Source organism: Salmo salar, chromosome 01, assembly GCF_965601325.2.
Source record: "Salmo salar chromosome 01, fSalSal1, whole genome shotgun sequence".
NCBI classification, from domain to species: domain Eukaryota; kingdom Metazoa; phylum Chordata; class Actinopteri; order Salmoniformes; family Salmonidae; genus Salmo; species Salmo salar.
In genome coordinates this window covers 36,344,530-36,351,632 of record NC_138291.1, presented here as the reverse complement: position 1 = coordinate 36,351,632, position 7,103 = coordinate 36,344,530, and the positions used below count along the sequence as shown (strand labels likewise).

At 41.1% G+C, this 7,103-nt stretch overlaps 1 long non-coding RNA gene across 1 annotated transcript; it reads left to right on the top strand.

The window, feature by feature from the left end:
- The first annotated feature begins 38 nt into the window (after positions 1-38).
- Positions 39-1,611, top strand: LOC106601661 (uncharacterized). Its single transcript, XR_001328048.3, has 4 exons — positions 39-217; positions 810-899; positions 999-1,081; positions 1,196-1,611. It is a non-coding gene; the product is annotated as an uncharacterized LOC106601661 (long non-coding RNA).
- Positions 1,612-7,103: the final 5,492 nt, after the last annotated feature.

Below are 7,103 nucleotides of genomic sequence, written 5' to 3'. Positions count from 1 at the left end.
AAACAACATTTGTTGGATTGACCCGGACCTCAACTACTGTTCCTAAACCAATTCCGGGGTCATTATCTTGCATGCTTTTTCCTCAGTAGTTCTGTTTTCAGTTGGCAACTTTTATACACATTTACTTGTTTACCAACACAATGTCCCGAGGGTCGAGTGCAGGATTTGACCAACATATTACCATCTTCTCTCCGGAGAGCAGACTCTAAAAAAGTCGGTTAGTATGGGATAGTTCTGAAGAAATTAAAATACCAACTTGCCCAGTCATTATTGTAGCCAACTATAGTAGGTAGCTAATGTTATCTAACCTGGCCATAGCTAACGTTAGCTCAGTTAAAAATATTAAAGCTAACTAGCTGCTTTATAATGTCAGTGAATGGATAAAGTATGTTAATATTGTCAGATTTCTAACAGCTAGCTTATTGATTATGTTTGCTAACTACAGCAGTTAAGAAATTAACTAAATTGGCTGGCTAACGTTGTAAGCTGATCAAATTCAAATCTGCCACTATTCATGCTGAGTTTGAAACAGTTACTATAGTAAGCTAACTTTTAGAACTAGCAATTCCTGTCAAGTTATTTGACAGAAGTAGACCGTTACACCATGGCCATAGGAGGCTAACTTAGTAGCAACTAGCTGTTCAGTAATGAGTTGTCATTGGCACAGGTGCGTTCATGGTCTGAGCCCGTCAATGTGATGAATAGCCTTCATCATGACATGCAGTGACAGCTTTGAAGCTGTTGATCTCTCACCTTAACAAAAGTCTGGAGTGATGCATAATTTTCCCCTGTTATATTTATTTTCCCAGAATATGCATTCAAGGCTATCAACCAAGGTGGCCTTACCTCAGTAGCTATCAGAGGACAAGACTGTGCAGTTGTCATCACACAGAATTCCAGTAAGAACACCCTTTATGACTATTTCAGTACTCAGTTATCAATATGCCTATGTGATGTTATATGCAGTCATCAGATGTACTCTTCAATCTCTCCCATAGGACAAGCTTGTTGATGCCATCCACAGTCACACACTCATTCAGAATCACAGAAAACATTGGCTGCGTCATTTCTATAATGACGGGTAAGAAACGTGTTAATATTGAAATATCCAATACACACTAAATGAACCTTGTGAAAGGTATTAGTTAATGTATGTAATAATGACTGTAATCGTGACCGATTCATTTGTGTTCAGCTGACAGCAAGTCCCAAGTCCGGAGGTCTCGTTACGAGCCTGCAAGTACAAGTACGGTTATGAAATCCCAGTGGATATGCTGTGTAAGAGGATGGCTAACATTTCTCAGGTGTACACACAGAGTGCTGAGATGAGACCTCTTGGTTTCTGTAAGTGTTACACAATTGTCAAAAAAAACACCGGTGTAGCTGAGAAGTTTCAAGATATACAGTACCAGTCAGAAGTTTGGCACACCTACTCATTCCAGGGTTTTTCTTTATTTTTACTATTTTCTACATTCTAGACTAATAGTGAAGACATCAAAACTATGAAATAACACATATGGAATCATGTAGTAACCATAAGTGTTAAACAAATCATTGTCATTGTTCTTATCTGACTTGCCTAGTTAAATAAAGGTTAAATTAACTTACTAACAGACATGTGGTTTCAGCTCTTCTGGAATAAATTGTGGGCCACTCTAGTATTAAGCATGAGAGATACTCACGAGCTTAATACATTAGTGATGCAACAACACAATAATATTATAATTAATTGATTGCTCCTAGCTCCTATCAGTACAGCAAAAATGTCAAACAAGTACACAAATAATAAATCACAAATGTCAGAACGAATCCAGTTATCCCAAATAACACATTTTCAGTAATCCAAATGCAATCTATGCGTATATACAGTTGAAGTCGGAAGTTTACATACACCTTAGCCAAATACATTTCAACTCAGTTTTTCACAATTCCTGACATTTAATCAGAGTAAAAATTCCCTGTCTCAGGTCAGTTAGGATCACCACTTTATTTTAAGAATGTGAAATGTCAGAATAATAGTTGAGAGAGTGATTGATTTATTTCAACTTGTATTGCTTTCATCACATTCCCAGTGGGTCAGAAGTTTACATGCACTCAATTAGTATTTGGTAACATTGCCTTTAAATTGTTTAACTTGGGTAAAATGTTTCAGGTAAACTTCCACAAGCTTCCCACAATAAGTTGGGTGAATTTTGGCCCATTCCTCCTGACAGAGCTGGTGTGACTGAGTCAGGTTTGTAGGCCTCCTTGCTCGCGCAAGCTTTTTCAGTTCTGCCCACAAATGTTCTATAGGATTGAGGTCAGGGCTTTGTGATGGCCACTCCAATACCTTGACTTTGTTGTCCTTAAGCCATTTTGCCACAACTTTGGAAGTATGCTTGGGGTCATTGTCCATTTGGAAGACCCATTTGCAACCAAGCTTTAACTTCCTGACTGATGTCTTGAGATGTTGCTTCAATATATCCACATCATTTTCCTTTCTCATGATGCCATCTATTTTGTGAAGTGCACCAGTCCCTTCTACAGCAAAGCACCCCCACAACATGATGCTGCCACCCCTGTTCTTCATGGTTGGTATGGTGTTCTTTGGCTTGCAAGCCTCCCCTTTTTCCTCCAAACAAAACGATGGTCATTATGGCCAAACAGTTCTATTTTTGTTTCATCAGACCAGAGGACATTTCTCCAAAAAGTACGATCTTTGTCCCCATGTGCAGTTGCAAACCGTAGTTTGGCTTTTTTTATGGTGGTTTTGGAGCGGTGGTTTCTTCCTTGCTGAGTGGCCTTTCAGGTTATGTCGATATAGGACTCGTTTTACTATGGATATAAATAATTTTGTACCTGTTTCCTCCGCATCTTCACAAGGTCCTTTGCTGTTGTTCTGGGATTAATTTGCACTTTTCGCACCAAAGTACATTCATCTCTAGGAGGCAGAACGCATCTCCTTCCTGATTGGTAAGATGGCTGCATGGTCCAATGGTGTTTATACTTGCGTACTATTGTTTGTACAGATGAATGTGGTACCTTCAGGCGTTTGGAAATTGCTCCCAAGGATGAACCAGACTTGTGGAGGTTTAAAAAAAAAAAAATTCTGAGGTCTTGGCTGATTTCTTTAGATTTTCCCATGATGTCAAGCAAAGAGGCACTGAATTTGAAGGTAGGCCTTGCAATACATCCACAGGTACACCTCCAATTGACTCAAATTATGTCAATTAGCCTATCAGAAGCTTCTAAAGCCATGACATCATTTTCTGGAATTTTCCAAGCTGTTTAAAGGCACACTCAACTTACTATATGTAAACTTCTGACCCACTGGAATTGTGATACAGTGAAGTATAAGTGAAATAATCTGTCTGTAAAGAATTGTTGAAAAATGACTTGTGTCATGCACAAAGTAGATGTCCTAACCGACTTGCCGAAACTATAGTTTGTTAACAAGAAATTTGTGGAGTGGTTGAAAAACGAGTTTTAATGACTTCAACCTAACTAAGTAAACGTCCGACTTCAACTGTAGATGGGAGGGGTTGAGGGTAGCTGAAGGCTGTGACTGGATGGTCTTCAGATATAGATGGGAGGGGTTGAGGGTAGCTGAAGGCTGTGACTGGATGGTCTTCAGATATAGATGGGAGGGGTTGAGGGTAACTGAAGGCTGTGACTGGAGGGTCTTCAGATATAGATGGGAGGGGTTGAGGGTAGCTGAAGGCTGTGACTGGATGGTCTTCAGATATAGATGGGAGGGGTTGAGGGTAGCTGAAGGCTGTGACTGGATGGTCTTCAGATATAGATGGGAGGGGTTGAGGGTAACTGAAGGCTGTGACTGGATGGTCTTCAGATATAGATGGGAGGGGTTGAGGGTAGCTGAAGGCTGTGACTGGATGGTCTTCAGATATAGATGGGAGGGGTTGAGGGTAGCTGAAGGCTGTGACTGGATGGTCTCCAGATATAGATGGGAGGGGTTGGGGGTAGCTGAAGGCTGTGACTGGATGGTCTTCAGATATAGATGGGAGGGGTTGAGGGTAGCTGAAGGCTGTGACTGGATGGTCTTCAGATATTGATGGGAGGGGTTGAGGGTAGCTGAAGGCTGGCACGAAAGACCAACAAAAGATAACTAATGTAAGATACAGTGCATTCGCAAAGTAATCAGAACCCATTACCATTTCCACATTTTGTTACGTTACAGCCTTATTCTAAAATGTATTCAATATTTTTTTCCCCCCTCAATCAACACACAATACCCCATAATGAAACTATCAAAAACAGGTTTAGAATTTTTTGCAAATGTATTAAAAATAAAAATATAATATCACATTTACGTACGTATTCAGACCCTTTACTCAATACTTTGTTGAAGCACCTTTGGCAGTGATTACAGCCTTGAGTCTTATTGGGTATGACGCTACAAGTTTAGCACACCTGTATTTTGGGAGTTTCTCCCATTCTTCTCTGCAGATCCCCTCAAGCTCTGTCAGGTTGGATGGATCTCTCCGAAGATGTTCGATCGGGTTCAAGTCCGGGCTCGGGCTGGGCCACTCAAGGACATTGAGACTGTCAGAGTGACCATCGGGTTCCTGGTCACCTCCCTGACTAAGGCTCTTCTTCCCCGATTGCTCAGTTTGGCTGGGCAGCCAGCTCTAGTAAGAGTTTTGGTGGTTCCAAACTTCTTCCACTTTAGAATGATGGAGGCCACTCTGTTCTTGGGGACCTTCAATGCTGCAGACATTTTTGGTACCTTTCCCCAGATCTACGCAGACGACACCATTCTGTATACTTCTGGCCCTTCTTTGGACACTGTGTTAACAAACCTCCAGACGAGCTTCAATGCCATACAACACTCCTTCCGTGGCCTCCAACTGCTCTTAAATGCAAATAAAACGTAATGCATGCTCTTCAACCGATCGCTGCCTGCACCCGCCCGCCCATCTAGCATCACTACTCTGGATGGTTCTGACTTAGAATATATGGACAACTACAAATACCTAGGTGTCTGGTTAGACTGTAAACTCTCCTTCCAGACTCGCATTAAGCATCTCCAATCCAAAATTAAATCTAGAATCGGCTTCCTATTTCGCAACAAAGCCTCCTTCACTCATGCTTCCAAACATACCCTCGTAAAACTGACTATCCTACCGATCCTTGACTTCGGCGATGTCATTTACAAAATAGCCTCCAGCACTCTACTCAGAAAATTGGATGTAGTCTATCACGGTGCCATCCGTTTTGTCACCAAAGCCCCATATACTACCCACCACTGCAACCTGCATGCTCTTGTTGGCTGGCCCTCGCTTCATATTCATCGCCAAACCCACTGGCTCCAGGTCATCTATAAGTCTTTGCTAGGTAAAGCCCCACCTTATCTCAGCTCACATGTCACCATAGCAGCACCCACCCGTAGCACGCCCTCCAGCAGGTATATTTCACTGGTCATCCCCAAAGCCAACTCCTCCTTTGGCCGCCTTTCCTTCCAGTTCTCTGCTGCCAATGACTGGAACGAATTGCAAAAATCACTGAAGCTTGTGTCTTATATCTCCCTCACTAACTTTAAGCATCAGCTGTCAGAGCAGCTTACCGATCATTGCACCTGTACACAGCCCATCTGAAAATAGCCCGCCCACCCACCTACCTCATCCCCATATTGTTATTTATTTTTTTGCTCCTTTGCACCCCAGTATCTCTACTTGCACATTCATCTTCTGCACATCTATCACTCCAGTGTTTAATTGCTAACATGTAATTATTTTGCCACTATGGCCTATTTATGGCCTTACCTCCCTAATTGTACTATATTTGCACACACTGTATATAGATTTTTCTTTGTGTTTTTGACTGTACGTTTGTTTATCCCATGTGTAACGCTGTGTTTGTCGCACTGCTTTGCTTTTTCTTGGCCAGGTCGCAGTTGTTCTCAACTGGCCTAACTGGTTAAATAAAGGTGAAATAAAATATATAATAATAATAATAATAATTAGAGTCTCATAGCAAAGGGTCTGAATACTTATGTAAATAAGGTATTTATTTTAATTTTTAATACATTTGCAAACATTTCTAAAAACCTGTTTTCTCTTTGTCATTATGGGGTATTGTGTGTAGATTAAGGGAAAACATTATCTTGTCAATTTTAGGCTGTAACAACAAAATGTTGAAAAAGTGGAAGGGGTCTGAATACTGTATATATATTCCCCTTCATGAAGACAGTCCGGATTTTCCATCCGAAGGCTTTGTCATTTCTCCTTGTCATGCTGAGTCATATGATTCCCTCATATCCCCCATTGGGGCTCTTTTCTGAATTGCCTGACTGCCCCTCTGTGTTTCCTTCTCACTTAGGGCTTTGAGGGAGCATGCTATGACTAAATAATTTGCCTTCACTCGCAGAGGTTTCTTTGAGAATATACCACTGAAAAGTAGAGCGACAGGGGCAAAATTACTCATCTTTGTAGTATAAACACTAGTAGCGCTATGGTAAAATCCCGTGAGGTTTTTAGGTTGTACAACCACACTGGCACTAGTCTCAGATTTCTAGCAGACTTTGTTCAAACACGCAGTTAGCTATACTGTAGCTTCCTCATCACATGACCTTAATTACATTGGAGAATCCCTTCTTCTGACTAATTCTAAGTGAGGAATTCCGTGAAGTTCCTCATGTCTGGGAACTATGACTCCCCAGCGGAATTTAACGCTGCCGGTCTTGGCCCTTCCCTTACAGGAAATTCCAGTGTACTCAGCTATAATAATAATTTTACATTTACGTCATTTATCAGACGCTCTTATCCAGAGCGACTTACAAATTGGGTATAATAATATGGATATATTTTACAGCTCATCATATGCCTGCGACTCATTCACAATCCTGAGCCTGATCACCAGCATCTTTACACTTCAGTCCCTTATTCTGTTCAGGCATTTGTGATTTGCCATTTTATCTTCATAATAATGTGTTTGTCTTGAACACTGACCTTCAGGATCTGTTTGATTTAACCTCAGAGATATGGTCACATTCCAAATAGTCCATTGGGCATGTTACCTGCACTTTCAAGTACTTGAAAAATAAAAAAGCTAATCTTTTTCATCACTATCTCCCACACTGATGGAAAAACACCAGAAATCAAGGC